Source organism: Euprymna scolopes, chromosome 34 (genome assembly GCF_053919585.1).
Source record: "Euprymna scolopes isolate OS-2025 chromosome 34, ASM5391958v1, whole genome shotgun sequence".
Taxonomy (NCBI): domain Eukaryota; kingdom Metazoa; phylum Mollusca; class Cephalopoda; order Sepiida; family Sepiolidae; genus Euprymna; species Euprymna scolopes.
The window spans coordinates 4,788,913-4,807,420 of NC_136515.1; the positions used below are offsets into that span (position 1 = coordinate 4,788,913).

Sequence of the window (18,508 nt, forward strand, 5' to 3'; positions counted from 1 at the left end):
AGATCAAAGAAAACAATAGTCGCATGTATCCTAAAATGGAGCATTGCTGCCACATCTAAGGAGGTACCACTCAGAGCAATATTTTTTTCTAGGCAGAGTTTGGAATTGACTTCGAAATCTGTTTCTTACAGCCTCCTTTTCCACAGAAGAGACGTTACTAGTCTCTTTCTACTAAACCACTTGTGACCCGATGGGGACCGGGCGATGCCGAGTGACCTTGCTAGTCAACATGAATTCAGAGGAATTCACACGGCTGAATTCTAATGATGATGATGATGATGATGGTTTGATGTTGTTTAAACAGAAATGTCTATGGGATTTTGTCAGAAAGAAAAAAAACAAATGATAATTGTTCTTATCTTATTGCTGTTATATATCTGTTAACAACGAAAAGGTTGTTTTTAAACCCTCTGTTGAAGGGTATGAAGAATGGGGGTCAAGAGTAGGGGTTGCCGCCAAGCATTGGTCGACCTGGAGTGACTAATCACCCCTAATTTGATAATAAGTAGAAACACCTCAGTGCAAATGGGGGTTGAGGTTTGGTAGAGATAAGCTCTAAGGGGAAGAAAGAAAGGGGTTTTGTAACCACTCTCTGAAGGAGAGGTGGGGAAAAGGGGTTGGATTTAGAAAAAGGAATTCTAAAAAGAGAAGAGTCGTAGCCAGGGCCTGATGTTATGATGGGAACTAGCCTATGTTAATGGGAACTCGGTGACTTTACTGGTCTGGTCTTACATCGTTCACTGCTATAGTCAGTCACTTCAAATTAGTAGTTGTTATGAAGTAATGAAAACAATAAATAGTTTGTTACTGTTATAAACCGGAGTTCTGTTTGTTTGTGGTGAGGACTCTTGATTTTGCAGCAAGCCGCAAGGACCAGCAGAGTGATTGATGTACCCGGAGACTACCTACACAGGGTAGGAGACGATTCGATCGAGAGGAAAAGCGCACCTCCATGAAAACACAATGGGTAAGAACGATCAACAGGCCAACTTGTAACGAGACAAGGTGCGATGAAAGGACACCTGCCACATCGGTAACGTTATGAATGGTGCCGGATCGTAGATCGTTATACCCTAACTTACTGTTCTTAATATAAATTCAGTATGGGTGACCCTGGCAAAATACTGGTTCGCATCCCTCTGGCACTTTTAGGGCTAAAAACAACATGCCTTTTTGCAGCTCTTTTTTCATATTACTTAAAAAACTTGATATGTATGTCTATATAGTGGTTTTCTATGGTGCTGAATTCAAATATACATGTCTTAAGGCGTGAAACTGCATCGTTTGTCCATTTTCAATGGGATTCGGCATTCCCAGGGGCTCAAAAGGGGTCACAAATGCCCCAAAATTGCAAAGAAAATGATACTTTTTACCCCATAACTTTTGCTCCATCCATTAGATTTTTCTGAAACTTGGCGAAAATGTGAAGGCAACGTTGGCCCTTCACACTTCTCCCATTCATCGTTTCTTCGCTATTTTTTTGTGGCGTCATCTCACATGCAGCACCAGAGGGGAACCACGCATGCGTAACTTGTTCTTATTGTTTCAATTTTGAATGAATTCACAGTGATTTAAATTTTATGAGTTGTGTAATTATTATTTTTTTTTAATTCGTTTTATTTTCTTCCAGTTGCGCTTTTTTTTCTTTTTTTTTTTAATTTTTAGAAAAGCATGAAAACGAGGCTATAAACAGGGGAAACAAAAGGTCCATGAGAACTAGAATTAAATTACGAAATGATAACAAGTGGGCGAAACTTGCTAGTTAGTAAAATAAAAACAAAAACAAAACAAAACAATCAATATTTGTTTCGATTAGCAGTGAACTCAAACAGTTGTTAGGTCCAAATTTGGTCTGCGTTTTTATTTGAATACGTACACCGAACACGTGACCACCTGTAGGTCAATATGGCTATGCAGTCGGGTAGACATGAGAATTATGTATTGTTCAGGTCGATGAATACAGTTTTCACTCACACCTTTTAATAGCTATAAAGCTAGTTAATGGACGAAACAACAAAACGATAACTAATTCGTTTTCTGATTTTTTTTTCTTCTTCTTCTTCTTGTTCCAGTGCAAGCTAACATTGATCTTGAAAAAAAAAAAATGTCTGCAATAACACAAAGCCTCGAAGCAAAGCGGATTAAATTGTTTCTTTCTTTTTTTTTTTTTTTTTTTGAAGGGAGGTGTCGATTTACCGGCTCAGTATAATCACGTGGTCTTAATAGATTGGAGGCCAGCTGTAATCTTCCTGAGTATCAAACGTGCTTGAATGACACTAACTGCAGAATATTCCGAGCGCTCCTGCTGATTGTCGGTACACAATACAACAGAACCTCCTGGAACATACACGGAGCAGGACGAGGACATAACACGTCTGGTTTCTACCATTTAAAAAAAAAAAAAAGAAAGATACTACTATTAACAACTCATTTCACCATCAAAGACATTAACTGCCCCAATACATAAGCAATCAGTCGTTGCTAAACCAAAAACACTTTCTACAAAAACAACAACAATACTTATATATATTTAAAAAAAAAAAAGGTAAGTAACACATTTTTCTTTATTTATTTAAACTTTATTTAACAAAAAAGCATCTTAACTTGATTAATAGACATAAAGTTTCCACATAAACAAAAAAAAAAAAAAATGGATCCCAAAACTAAACAAGCACAAAACAAATCTGAACTTCGATGGAGTTTTACAATTTTTTCTTCCTTTTTTTTTTTTTGCTTTCTTTTTATTTTTAAATATATTTCGCTATCTCCGATTAGACTAGCTTGCACATTGACATGAGCATTCTGATGACAGTTTTCTGGACCTTACTACTTCCATGCTGGCTAATGACAAATTGGGAGCAGATGTTTTGTTTGTGACGTCATAACTAGATGTCATACTGAGCCAATGAGCTCCCTCGATCCGGTTTTGTTTTTCAACAATGCCCTCCATTTCCTAGACTGTGAAGGAGCTCTCTGCTAGATTTCGAACTGATGGCAACAATATTGTTCTGATCTTCTGTAATATTAGTGGCCTGGCAAGGTCACAGGGGAGACAACCAAAGCAGCAAAACTGAAGCTTCCTACCAGGGCACTATATATACAAATGGTTTCAAAATATAGGTTCTTTTTTTACCAGTTATCATAAAATTTTAACCATAGAATAGTATTATAATCTTCAAAAAGCCTGCAAATTTTCATGCAGTTTCGTCCCATAGAACCAAAGATATGAATTTTTCAATATTCAATTTGGCGACAAGTACGATATATATATATATATATATATATATATATATATTTATATACCACCTTTTTTAGCAATTTTATAATTCCAAATCTCAGCGACTATTGATCAGAATTTAACAAATGAAGGCTCGTTGGAAAGCTAATGACCTGAATTGTGTAGTGGGCTATGTGACATTTGCCCTGAAGGACGCATATTAAGGGGATCATCCATCATCCAGAGCCTATTTTTGGCACTTTTTTACAGCCATAAAATGTTTCAATCATAGTCATTTGTTTTCCTAGTTTTTCATATAAATTACAAAATATCCGATATTTCTCCAAACCCCTGGCCTTAATAGAGGGGAGACTAACACTTGCTGCCATCGTTTCGAATGATCTGAAATAACAGCAAGGGGAGACTTGATTCCACATATTTCTCATATGATATATCTCCCTTTTTTGGTTTTCATACATAAAGTAAATTTCACAGTGCATAAGGATTATTTTATACTGGGGATATTCGTAATCATACCCTATTTTCAAAAGAGCGGAGATATAATATATGAGAAATATTTGGAATCAAGTCTCCCCTTGCTATTATTTCAAATCATTTGAAATCGTAGCAGCAAGTTTTAATCTCATCTCCATCAAAGCCAGAGGTTTTGGGTATATATATATATAATATATATATATATATATATAGATATAATATATATATATATATATATATAATTTTTTTAATCTTTTTTCATAATATTATTTTGTATTCCTGCACATCACCAATTGAAAACGAATAAAGAAAAGTTATAAGCTTTTATACTTTTCGTATTCTTTTTTTATACATTTCCATTCATATATATATATATATATATATATATATATATATATATAAAGTGAAATTGTCTGTCTGTGTGTGTACATTTCCCTACCAAACTACTCTGTCAATTTTCAGTCTACAGACTTGAGATTTGACATAAGGGGTATTGAGATTTGGAAAAATCTTTTTAATCGGTTTTCGGCCAGAAATTTAACTGTCAAGGAGTCAAACTTCAAAGAATTGACTTTTGAAAACTCTACCAAACTCTTTCACCAATTTGGGTCTAAACCTTTGAAATTTTAGATGTAGGTTACTTGGACATGGATCAAACTTTTTAATTTGATTTGAGCCCAAAACAGTAAATGTTAGGGGGGTCAAAATTGAGGTCAAAGTTAAAAAACATTTGATCTCTGTGCTCTACTAAATTATTCAGCCAATTTTTTGTCTAAAGATTTGAAATTTTACATAAAGTGTATTCAGACATAGGGCAAACTTTTTAATCGGTTTTTGGCCGACAATTTGGCTGCCAAGGAGTAAAAGTTAAAACGATTTTACCTTTGCGGTCTCTAGCAAACAATTCAGTCAATTTGGGGTCTAAACACTTAAAATTTTAGATGTAGGTTACCTGGACATGAGTCAACCTGTTTGATATATATATATATATATATATGCACATAAAGTTATGAATAGTGCATAGGGCCCGAGCGAAGCCGGGCTGAACTGCTAGTATATATATATATATATATATATTAGTGTTGGGATGATTCCAATATTTTTCCCGATTCCGATACAATTTCCGATTCCGAGTCTTTATAAATCTCTAAATATTTAACTATAAAGTTGCTATATTGTCCCGATTACTGTAAAAACACATCTTTAATATGCCTATATTTTCTCAAACGTAGAAACACATTTGTGAGGGGGGGGGGTGATCAAGAGATTTTAGTCTTACTGGAAGTTTAATTCAGTAAATATTTATTATTTTATTATTACTACAAGCAAAAGTAAAATAAAATCGATAATTAAAGGAATCGGTTTTGGCATCGGAAAATAGGCTCAAATTTTCCCGAATCCAATACTTCAAAAAGCTCCGATTTTTCCGTTTCCCGATTCCGAATTATCGGCCCAACACTATATATGTGTGTGTGTGTGTGTCTTAAGTGTCCGTAAATTCTTCTTATTCGATTTTTCTTAGCTAAATACAATGTTCAATGTATGGTTTTAATTAAAAAAAGTTACCCAGCATGATACTATTATTTGAATGGCAAATATCATATATCCCTTACGCCCTTGTGCTGATAAATAGATTATTAATAAAGTTAATCTACCACAGAAGGGTTTATAATATGTATAATTATTTCACAGATTGAGAAGAATTTTTTGTTTTATAATAAAAGCAGGTGAAGCTTTGATATCTTGAGAAAAAAAACAAAAAAAAACACTGGTCCTCAATCCCATGATGGTGACCAGTACTGGCGTCAGCAAGGGCGTTCAACTTATAAAAATCTTGCCCTAGTTGAGAAAACCATTACTTTTTTTTTACACAGGAATCACCACTTGTCAAGGCCTGGAGGCCACTCGAGGATAAGGGCTAATGGGTATACATTAGTCAATGTGATTATAGCTTAGTAAACATAAGTAGTGGGAATTTTGTAAATTGGATTACTTAGGGGAGGACGGTTCATAAGAACTTGTTTACATTGGACTTGAAGACAGATTGTAGTCAGCTGGAAAGCAGACAGCCGGAAGAGAGTTCCACAGGCGTGCAGTTCTAAAAAAAGAAGTTTTGTTCATGGAATCTACGTTTAGGTTTAGGCACAGATAAACAGTGTGGGAAATTATTGATAGTGGTTTTGGCTAGACGAGTGTTTTTCATGAAAGTTTGGTGAGGGGATACCATAGATTGAAGCTCAGACGAGCACTTGCCATGAAAATAACGATAAAGCAGAGACAGGCTCACAACGTCTCTTCTGTGGGAAAGAGGTTGCAGGGAAGAGAAAAGGGCATCCGCCACTGAGCTACAAAGTCTACTTTGAACTCTGTCAAGGCAGGATAAGCTGCTTCTTGCAGCTCCTGCCCAGATGTGGCAACAGTACTCCATTGTTGGCCGTACCTGCTTTTAATTCCGACTAGAGATGCATTTAGAAATCAATTTCTAAAATTTATCCGACACATGCCGGTATATAAAATTGATGTTACACCTTTTGAGGGCAGGTGAAACGCTTTTTAACCTTGATGGTCAATCACCTACAGATGGTGTCTTCATTGAAAAAAAAAAAACAAAAAAAAAAAACACTGGTCCCTATCACCTAACTAGGTTGGCATAAAGAAGGGCATCTGGTCTATAAAAATATTGCTTCAACTAAAGGAAATGACTTCCAAGAAATTCTGCCATATTTCAGTTCATTATTTAGTTTAAGTAAAAACCTGGCCAGAGATAGGTAAGTTTGGAAGTCAATTTCTTAAAGTTGTCAAACACATGCCAGCATGTAAAACAGACATTAAACGCTGATTATTTTGTATTCATTGCTAAATCAGAATATTTTCTATACGAACAACAAAATATTTTTCATGGAAATCGCTCCAGACAAGGCATGAAACTATTTGATGGATAAAGCTAAAAAACGGTCAAAGTGCACTGGTTGTCCAACCTGCAGGTGGTGTTTATTTCCTTATTTCTATTTCCAAAAGCCATTCTTTAGCATGGGGAGGTTAGGGGTGTTTATTCCGAAAGATATTTTCTTATTTTTCGACTTACCCATGTTAAGAACGGCTTTCAGAATAAACACCCTTTGCAGGTTAGACAACTAGTGCACATTGACCAAAAAAAAAATTCTACTTCAAGATAAAAAAAACTAGCACAAGGTTAGCGTTAGATGAATTTATTTCGACTCAGATGACAGGAATTCTTTCCCCTTTGTCAGAAATGTCGCTTATGGAATGTGAGAACTAAAGGACAAAAATAAGCGAAGTGAGAGTTCTATTATTTTAGAGAAGTTTATTTTAGATGTCTTATGTATGTGTTAGAATTGACAACACATTGTTTTTTTTTTTGGGGGGGGGGTATTTCTCTGAAACCAATTTTTTTATGGAAATCGTTCCAAACAAAGCTTGAAGCCACTTAATGGATGAAGCTAAAATAGAATTACTATTTCAAGATCAAAATCTATGATAGGTGTTAGATGGATAGATTCCAATACAGAAAACTGCAATTCTTCCCCTTTGTCAGAAATGTCGTTCATGGAATGTGAAAAATGGAGTACAAAAAATGTGAAAGAGAAAGTTACAAAATTGCTGAACGTAAACCTAAGGTCTACTTTTTAAGCTCCTTATATGGCTAGATTCTGACCCAGAGAACAGCAATTCTTTCCCCATAGTCAGAAACGTCGTTCATGGAATGTGGGGACTTAAGGACAAAATAAGGAAAACAAGAGTAAACATTGTAGGTCCATTTTTCTTTTACTCTCCTTATTGAAAAAAAATGGGGCAATGTGCACTGGTTGTCCAAACCGTTTATTCTGAAAGCCGTTCTTAACATGGGGAGGTTGAAAATAAGAAAATACCTTTCGGGATAAACATCCCCAACTTCCCCATGTTATGAACGGCTTTCGGAATAAACACCTCCAACCTTCCCATGTTAAGAACGGCTTTCGGAATAAACACCCCCAACCTCCCCATGTTAAGAACGGCTTTCGGAATAAACACCCCCAACCTCCCCATGTTAAGAACAGCTTTCGAAATAAACACCCCCCAACCTCCCCATGTTAAAAACAGCTTTTGGAATAAACACCCCCAACCTCACCATGTTAAGAACGGCTTTCGGAATAACCCCCCCCCCCAACTTCACCATGTTATGAACGGCTTTCGGAATAAACGCCCCCAACCTCCCCATGTTAAGAACGGCTTTTGGAATAAACACTCCCAACCTCCCCATGTTAAGAACGACTTTCGGAATAAGCAGGTTGTACAACCCGTGCACATTGACCAAAAAATGTTTAAAATAAAGTAACACTTTTTAGTGATAATTTTTTTTTTTTTTTTTTTGATTTTATCTTTTTCGGGTGATGCTGGTGATCTAGTTGGGCAAATTCATATAAGAATGTTTTATACACACGAGCAGAAGAGGGTCAGGCTGACCTCACACTTCACAAAATTTTATTTAGCAGAAAGAAACCAAATTCCTGGCAACATCAAAATGGAAAAAAAATGTTTCTGAATTTTTAAGATGAGGATTGATAATTTGGATTATCTGGACTACCGTTCTCATCTTGGATGTAACCACCGACCTTCTTCAGGGATATTTTTTCGAACTCTGGAATCTTTCTGTCAAACTTGGGAATCTGCACAGAATTTCAAACGTAACCCTTTATTTTATGCCCTTCTTCCATCAACCATGATCGGGTAGAAGTCCTAAGTAATTCGTAATTGTATTTTTGTCCCACCCGCACTGAGGATTGAACATTCAACCTCCAGAAGAGTCCAACGTACAACTGAATTTTAACAAGTACTTTATCCACTATGCCATGGGTCCTTGCAGACAAATTGTGAAATAATTATAACGACTTTTAGTCTGGAGTTACGACCTGTTTTCTTTGTGCTTAATTTTAAGAATTAACCAAGTATTTTATCTGTTGCACCACGGGTCTTTGACTGCAAGGACCCCTGGCATAACGGATAATGTACTACATAAAATCCAGTTGTAAGTTACAGTCTTCTGGAGGATGAGGGTTCAATTCTCAGTGCGGATGAAACTCAAAATACAATTGGAATTTACTTAGGACTTCTACCCGGTCATGGCTGATGGAACGAGAGCATGCTATCCCTGTGGATTAAATAAAAGGTTCCAATTGAAATTCTGTGCAGATTACCAAGTTTGACAGAAAGATTCTTGAGTTCGCCAAGATACACCTGAAGAAGGTCGAGGTTACATCGACCGAAACATTGTGAAAATAACACATAAGATGAGAACAGTAGTCTGAAGAATCCAAATAATATGATGACAGCCATTGATCATCACTTTCGTCTTGACACATTAACTGGTCATCCTCTTAACATACACTTTGTTCGAGGTATATTGAAGAGTTATACAAAAGGGGAGGTAATTAAGTAATACACTTAGTTTTTTTTTTTTTTTTTAATCTTTGATTTTAAAAATCAATACGTATCACAATCAATATTGGTTGCAATTTGCAGTGGACTAAAATATTCGTTGTGCAAATAACACTCAATATGAGAATAGTCGTACAAAAAATTCAAATAATACAAGAAATAAAAAAAAATGGATCTTAAAATTAAGCACAAACAAAACAGATTTGAATTCTGATCTTAGAATTTTTATAAATATTTCACAATTTGGATTCTTCGAACTACTGTTCTCATCTTGGATGTTATTCTCACAACATTTCGGCCGATGTAACCTCCGACTTTCTCAACAGAATTTCAGATCGAATCTTTTATTTAATCCACGAAGGTAACGTTCTGATTCCGTCAGTCATAGCTGGGTAGAAGTATTAAATGATTTGTAATTGTAGCGACTCCTGAGTTTGACAGAAAGATTCCCGAGTTTAATAATATATATATGTGTGTGTGTGTGTGTGTGTGTGTGTGTTATAATTAAATAATTATTCTTTTATACCTGCAGACACTAATGTTTCATGCTAGCACCTGCTCCACCCTGTACTCCAGTGGTATCATCAAAATAACAAAACGTCTGAACAAACTAATAGTTTCACAATGCAGATATATTTTCTCCACATCTGAGTTCTCATCCGTCTCCATTGTTTATATAATTCCTCGGAGGTCATCAGATCAAAATCACCCCACCCCCACACACACACACACAACAAAAATAATATTCTTCTCGGTCTGTGAAATAATTACGTTTCGGAATTTCTGAGATGAGGATTAGTAATTTAGATTCTTCGGACTATTGTTATTCTCACAATGTATTGGCCAATGTAATCACAGACCTTCTTCGGGCGTATCTTATAGAGGAGTAGACGTTTATAAACTATCCTGCCGTCCCCATGGGTAGCAGTAATTCCTGTAGTGGCTCAAAGACCAATGTGATTGTATGGATGACAGCGGAGAACTATGACGAGATGGTGTCCTAACAAAATACCTGTTCCTTTGGAAGGGTTGGTGTTAGGAAGGGTATCCAGCCGTGAAAAAAATTTGCTTCAATCTTATATGGCATGTCAAACATGACAGAAGAAGAAGAGAAGTAGACAGACATCTTGCTGCCCAACCCCCCACCCAGGTTGTCTCCCTGTTAAATAGTGGGGATAAGACATTCATATATAACGGGACGACGATGTGGCATATATATGGTTGCACACAGTTCATATTTATAACACATAGGAGATGATCATTCATTATTGAAGGAGGGGATTCCGTTACACTTTATGGCAGGGTGTTTTATACAAGTTCTTTTCTGCTCACAATAACAAAGTATACACTCCACTTTCTTTTCAGAGCGTAAACCACACCCGAATATATTTTATAAAAAAATGTAATCTTGACTCTCGTTTCAATATCGCCTCTTTTTTTTTTTGGAGCGGGGGGGGGGGGGTCTGATAAAATGGTCTCTTTGAATTGGGATTCCACTAAACATGTATACACCTATCTAAACAATACCGTTTGTATAATAAACACTATATTTGTTTTCCTTCTTTCTTATAATTTGATTTTATTTTAGTCGTTCTCCCCCCCCTTTTAAATTCGTTTCCCTATACAAAAAAAAAAAAAAAAGAAAAAACCTGGATTCGGCTTTGAAAACTGAGGGCGAAACCTGGTCGGCCGACTCTACCCCCATCCCTTATTTATTTCTTTTCTTTTTTTTTTTCTCAACCTCCGTCGAATGTTTTCTCTCCATCCTTCTTTTTACCATGTATACAAAAAAAAAAAGCAAAAAAAAACTCGGTCTTCCCTTTTTATAGCTATAACATGTATATATACACTTTCTCCTCTAGTTTCTCCCTACTTTTCTTTTCTTTTGTTGCGTTTACTTCTCCCCCCCCCCGTCTATCCTCCTCCTCCTCCTTCTTCTTTTGCTTTTGATTTTCAATGTGCAAACACGAGGTCTCTCTCTCTTTTTTTAATTGCAATATTAAAGTAATTTGGTTGTTATATTATCCACTTACTGTTGTTGACAAGCAGTGGGAACATGACATATTAAAGGGACGACATTTATACAGAGGATGAGGCAATTATAATGTCTACACGCAGTTCATATTTACATTCATTATTGAAGGAGCGGACCAAGTTACACTTTATGGAAGGAGGGCGTTTCATACAAAGTTCTTTTATAAATACGATAGACAAAAACACATTACCTTTTCAAATTGAAAAATAACAAACAAAGACTTACAAATATGATGATTTTTATTCCATCCAAATGAGATGATCAGGGATTCGAATGCCTTGCTGATTTCTACATTGTCTTTCTTCCCTTTTTTTTTCGCTTCCGAAAGGGGCTTAACTAACTCTCTTTCTTTACGACTCGACTCTGACTGAGCTGTCTCTCCTGCTCTCTCTAGTCACCGACTAAACTGATTTTGAACCCTTTTTACTGAATATATTGTAAATTACTTTTTTTTTGTGATGTCAAAACGTGCTTGGCCATGTGAGAGTCCTCACGTGGATTCTACATATCATATGTCCAACATGTTTCTGGCAAAACAAAAGACATTCCTTAATTTACATTGTCCGATATCTGACCAACCAGCTGTATCGTTATTTAGTTATTTCTAAACACAATCGCCACGAAATTCCTGAGATTGCATCATGTATTCACTTTTAACTTTTGAATACTGGGTTCGATTCTAACCTTTTACTAAATATTATTTTTAATCCTATTTACATCTCTTTAATTACTAGGATCTGTCCCCTTCCATATATAACAGTAATTACAAAGATACATGTTTTTTTTTCGATAGGGCTTGTAAATAAAATGACTCTCCGAATATATTGTAAATTATCTTTCTTTGTGACGTCAAAACGTGCTTGAGCCACATGAATGTTTTCTCACATGGATTTACATATACATATGGCCAACACATTTTTTGCAAACAAAAGACATCCCTTAATTTACATTGTCCGATATCTGACCTAACAAGTTGTATCTCGGATGAGATGATGATCAGCGATTCGAATGCCTTGCTGATTTCTACATTGTCTTTCTTCCTTTTCTTTCGCTTCCAAAAGTGGCTTAGCTAACTCTCCTCCTGTACCACTCGACTCTGACTGAACTGTCTCACTTGCTCTCTCTGATCATCGACTAAACTGATTTTGAACTCTCTTTACTGAATAGATTGTAAATTACCTTTCTTTGTGACGTCAAAACGTGCTTCAGCCACATGAATGTTTTCTCGCATATACATATGTCCAACACGTTTCCGGCAAAACAAAAGACATTCCTTAATTTACATTGTCCGATATCTGACCTAACTAGTTGTGTCGTTATTTAGTTATTTCTAAACACAATCGTCAATTCATTAAATTCCTGAAATTGCATTATGTATTTTTCATAAGTTTTGGTCTCGGTTTCGATTATAGTTGATGGCACTTAAGTCATTTTTTATATAAATAATTTTATCAAGAATTTTTCATAAGTTTTGGTCTCGGTTTCGATTATGGCTGAAGGAACTCAGGCTATATATATATATATATATATATATATATATATATATATATATATAAATGAAAATATTTTAAGGTATATATTATTTATTGTCTAAATTGTTGAATCTAAGTGAAATTTCAACGTTAGCATTGCTTTTAAAAACTGGTGTCAGTTTAAAAAAAAGAAAAAATTATGATAACTCAAACAAAAAAAAACAGTCCATTTGGGATTTGGAGTTAGTATTTTTGTGATAGAAGATTTTGAAGAGTTAGTCACAAGTTCAGTTGAAACAAAATGGCTAAGAGAAATATGAGAGGAACATGAGTGAAAGAAGGATTACTGAATACCTGGTCAGAGATTTTTTTTTTTTTTTTTTTTTTTTTACAAAGGAGTTACTATTTATCAAGGCCTGGAGACCACTCGAGAATAAGGGTTAATGAGTGTACAGTAGTCAACATGATAATATCGTAGTAATCGTTAGTGGTGGAAATTTGGTAAATTGGATTACTTAAGGGGACGTTGGACTTGAACACAACCATATTGTAGTCAGTTCCACAGGCGTGCAGTTCTAAGAAAGAAACTTTGTTCATGGAATCTACGTTTAGGTTTAGGCACAGATAAAGATGCATTAAGCGCTTACAAGACAAAAATGTAATTAAAAGAAAACTCAGGTAAAATTAATTCCTTGAACAGAACAATTTTGCCCCTCTTTTTTTTTTCTTAAAGAGATTCAAACCAAGATATAATTGCACTAAAACCATATGTTTAGAATCCTTATTCCAATTTTGATCAAATTATATGATTTTGATTCTAAAATAAGAATTAAAATTTAAGGCTTAAGCTTTAGATCTTAAGAAAAAATTGAAGTTGAGGGAATCTGGCTTCATTAGTGTTTGGCGACTATGGATCATATTCAATGCAAATTTGAAATATTTAAATTTTCAAATAAAGGTGTCGGGGTGCCCATATCACCCCCCCAAAAAAAAATCTTTTACAAATTGTCAAAATACTTTGTCCGGATTGGAATTATTTTCAAATGGTTGCTATCTTTAAAAAAAGGATGTATAATACAGAGTTATTTCCCTGTAATGTTTATAAGCCACTCTTTACTATATTAATAATAATAAAAAAAATTGTAAGACTTTTTAGGTTGTACGGTACACTATTACAGTTCAGTACTGTACATAAAAAAAATTACTCACTTATCACAGTTTTCATGGAAATCCATGATATTAATATGTTGAAAAACTCGTGAAGTAGCGAATCCGTGATAATCGAACTGCGGAGTAGCGAGAGGTTATTGTATATGTATCATTTGGATTATTCAGACAAATGTTGTCAATTTGAGTAGTATTTTCACAACGATTTGGCCGATGTAACCTCCAACCGGATGAGTTCTTGAGGAGTCGTTCCCTTAAGCAATCCGATTTACCAAATTTCCATTATTAACAATTACTACGATAGTGTCCCATTGACTACCGTACACTCATTAACCCTTATCCTCGAGTGGCATCTGGGCTTTGATAAGTGGTGACTCCTTTGCAAAAAAAAGTACAAAAAATCTATATATCTATAAAAGTGAACGTGTCTGTCTGTCTGTCTGTGTGTCTGTGTGTCTGTCTGTCTGTGTACATTTCCCTACGCAATAACTCTGTCAATTTTTAGTCTATAGACTCGAAATTTGAAATACCGGGTACTGAGATTTGGGAAAATCGATGTGACGGGTGTCCGCCAGAAATTTGGCTGTTAAAGGGTAAAATTTCAACGATGTGACCTTTAAGAACTCTACCAAACTCCTCCGAGAATTTTGGGTCTAGACACTTGAAATTTTAGATTTAGGTTCCTTGAACATGGATCTAACTTAATAAAGTGATTTGAGCCCGAAACAATAAATTTTAAGGGGTCATAATAGGAGTCAAAGTTTTAAAAAATTAACCATTTTTTTTGTTTTTTTGCTTTTTTTGCACAGCATACACCTCCAAACACCCGAGCAACGCCGGGCACCCCTGCTAGTAATTACTAAACTCGGAAATCTTTCTGTCAAACTGGAGACTCTGCACGGAATTGTGAACAGAACCGTTTATTTAATCTACAAGGCTAACATGTTACCTTTCCATCGGCCATGACTCGGTAGAAGTCCGTAGTACAGGGTGAAACACAACAGCTTTTATTTAAAAACGTTTACTGAAAAATTCAATTCAGATAACTTGATTATGTAGTAGAGCTGCCATCTATTTAATGTAGCCGCCTTCAGCCTCAATCACCGCCTCGATACATCATCCGTTGAGTATTCACTGAGCTCCCAGACCTGGGAGCTCAGTGAATACTCAACAATACTTTGGTGTTGTGGGAGGTCATGTTGGTGATTTTCTCAAAATATCACCAAACGAAGTCGTACAGCGGTTTCAGATTGAGGGAGGAGGAGGGCCAATGAGAAAGAGAACAAAGTTGTAGCACTCCTTCTGAAGCCAAACCTGGCTCTCTCTGGACTTGTGAGCTAGCTCTTAGTTCTGCTGCCACACCCAGGGTTTGCCAGAGGCCACCTACTTGCACCAGGGGATCGACACACTCTTCAGCACATCCAGGTACACTTTGGTGTTGACTTTCAAGTCAACTTCGAAGATGTGAGGTGACATGATGTGGTCCTCACTTGAAACCACACCAAAGACCATAACCATAGCTGGAAACTTTGTTGAGCTGTGTCTTGAAGTGTTGAACAGTCCGGATTTGCATTTTGGAGGGTGCTGGCAATGGTCCTGTTGTTATAACTTGGATCGATAGAAAACATAAATTGTACAGTGGCGCATCTCCAATCTCACTCGTTGAACATTGCGTCACATTCAGACATAATAGAAGGCTCTTATCGCTCTTGGGATTTGTACACAACTGGCCAACAAGTAGATGGTCTGCAACAAAAAATAAAGAAAAGAAAACCGGTTTTCATCAAACGGAAATGGAATCATGTCGTCTTTTCTAGGGTGACAATTTTATCGTTCCACCCTGTATATCAAAAGGACCTTTGTCTGTGTGTCTGTGAGTTCATTTCCTATGGACTCGAAAACAGCAGGCAGGATTGATTTTTATGAAATTCTACACAAAGGTACTTTATGTAGTATCACCTGCACTGAGTCTTGAACCTCAAGATGAGAATAGTAGTCTGAATAATCCGAATTATATTAATCCTCATCTCAAAAATTCAGAAACAACAAAAAAAAAAAAACATTTGCATAGTTTAAAAACAAAAATCGAATTACAAACCAATGCACTCCTGGAAAACGCCGGGTACACACAGCTAGTATTTAATAAAAGGATTTAATTTTAGAAAATTTAGATTGTTATACAGGGTTCATATTTATCTTTCAGCTATATTGAAGATATTAACTTCCAAATTAGGCAGCCATTTCTTATAACTAGTTTTACGTGTTTTCTGTCGCTCTGATAAAGTTTTTTTTTTGTTTTTTTTTTATATAGGCATCACCACATTATCAAGGCCAAGAGGCCACTCAAGGATAAGGGTTAAAGAGTGTACAGTAGAAATTGGACAATATAGTAATCATTAGTAATGAAAATTTGGTAAATTTGATAACTTATATGGAACGGCTCATCAAGAACTTATTTACGTTAGACTTGAACACAACCATATTGTAGTCAGCCGGAAAGCAGGAAAACGGAAGACAATTCCACAGGCGTGCAGTTCTAAGAAAGAAGCTTTGTTCATGGAATCTACGTTTAGGTTTAGGCACAGATAAAGAGTGGGGGGAATTATTGATAGTGTTTACAGCTAGACGAGTGTTTCTTGTGAAAGTTTGGCGAGGGGGGACCATAGATTGAAGCTCATTCGAACACTTTCCATGAAAATAACGATACATCAGAGACAAACTCGCAACATCTCTTCTGTGAGATAGAGGTTGCAAGGAGGAGTCGACTTACTTTTTCCCAGTGTTTTTAAACATTTTTTTTTACTTAATTAAAATGCTCGATTGTTTTTGGATTATTGAAGAATTATTACTTTGTTTTCTGAGTTTTGTAGATTTATTTTTTTATCAACTATAACATAATAATAATTTAAAAAAAAATGAATGGCGACTGTATTAACTGGAAAGGTCTTATTCATGGGCCGAAAAAAAACTTTTGAAATTGTTTTTTAGTGATCCAAAAATGGGTCAAAATTTAAAAAATCGTACAACATTTTGTTACATTCATCTTAGTTTATTTTTAATTTTTAATCAGTTCATATGCGTGTCACGTTGGTACAGTGGTAACGTCACCAGCTACAGTTTCGGTTTCGATTCTAGCTGATGGTACCTAAATATTTTTTTTTTTTTACTTTTGAAATCACATTACTGAATATTTTTTTTTTTACTTTTGAAATCACAGCTCTATAATAATATATATAAAATCTGGACAAATTAAAATATCATATTTAAGCGTATTTTACCCCCCCCCCCCGCTAGTGAATTAAAAAAAAAGGTAGCATCATACCTTTTATTGATTCTACGTTCAACAGTTCAGCAAACGGTGACTTCCTGTTCAGCTATAGAAAGCTTATAAACTAATTTCAAAATGTAGATACTTATGGGCTGAACGGATGAGACGCTCTTCTAGAGGTGGCAGCAAGCAAAACAAAAACATTACTGGCGTTACAGAGATTAGCATTAATCTAATCCATGAGGCGTGTAATATTTCTCTGCCCACTTTCTCAAATGAAGTGTGTTCATTAAAGTCAGGCTGGAAAGGTCAAAAGCATTGTTTCTGCTGTACTGGGTGGAGTAGCGGAAGAGATCAAGACAAAACGGATACTGCTTAAAATAATTGGGCGTTGAAACCACCCATATCAATATATTGACCGGTTTTGATTTCGTTCTCTAGAGTCAATAGAAATTACACCTAAAATTAAAATGGCTCAACTTCAAATTAATAAAAGCGTAACCTGAAATAATAATAATTAAAAAATCAATTTGAACGAACTTTATTTCAAACTGAAAACGGCTCAGCTTTAAATTGAAAACGGTTCAAATTCAAACTGAAAACGGCTCAATTTCACATTGAAAAAGACTCAATTTCAAATTGAAAGCGACTCAATTTCAAATTGAAAGCGACTCAATTTCAAATTGAAAAAGACTCAATTTCAAATTGAAAAAGACTCAACTTCAAATTGAAAAAGACTCAATTTCAAACTGAAAACGGCTCAACTTCAAATTGAAAGCGGCTCGACTTCAGATGAAATGCGTTGTGAAACTAACACTCAATATGAATAATTTAAATAATACAAATAATAAATATAACATTTATTTCTCCTCATAAAGAGCAGTCGCTGTTCGGTGATTTGGTCACACACTGACCGATCAGGTTCTATTGCATATTAATTTCAACATTCTGTGGAATACATGCAGCGGTCAGCAGAACTTTCTCACTGTTAAATTCCTTGTTTTATTTTGATAGTCCTTACTTTTGGCAACCTATACCCAACGGTGTCGGTAACATAAACTAGACGTTTTAATCCATTCAAAACGAGCAAAAGTTATAGCTCGTTGATTTAGAATAAGTGCTTTATCTCAAACTTCTAGAGTAAATGCATTATTATTATGGTAAGTAATTCCTATAAATCCCTAACTGTGTAAGGAATAAATACCATAATTATTAGTTTGCTGCACCTTAACATAATAAAAGTCCACACAAAATGTAAGCTAGATTGGCGCAGTAGTTTCCAATAAAAAGTGGAATGGACAGACTAACAGAGAGACTATGAGAAATATAATATAGATAACTAGCCTGGGTGCCCGGCGTTGCCCGGGTGTTTGAAGGTGTGTGTTGAGCAAGAAAAAAAAAATAGTAGCAGGCAGGCT

At 35.5% G+C, this 18,508-nt stretch overlaps 1 protein-coding gene across 3 annotated transcripts in view; it reads left to right on the forward strand.

Annotated features, from left to right (window-relative positions):
- LOC145259101 (transient receptor potential-gamma protein-like) overlaps positions 1 to 18,508 on the forward strand; it is a 159,431-nt gene that overhangs the window by 73,151 nt on the left and 67,772 nt on the right. For all 3 annotated transcript variants that reach the window (XM_080116756.1, XM_080116755.1, XM_080116757.1), the window contains exon 2: positions 2,181 to 2,545. The gene's annotated coding sequence lies outside the window, so the exon portion shown is untranslated. The remainder of the gene's footprint in view (positions 1 to 2,180; positions 2,546 to 18,508) is intronic.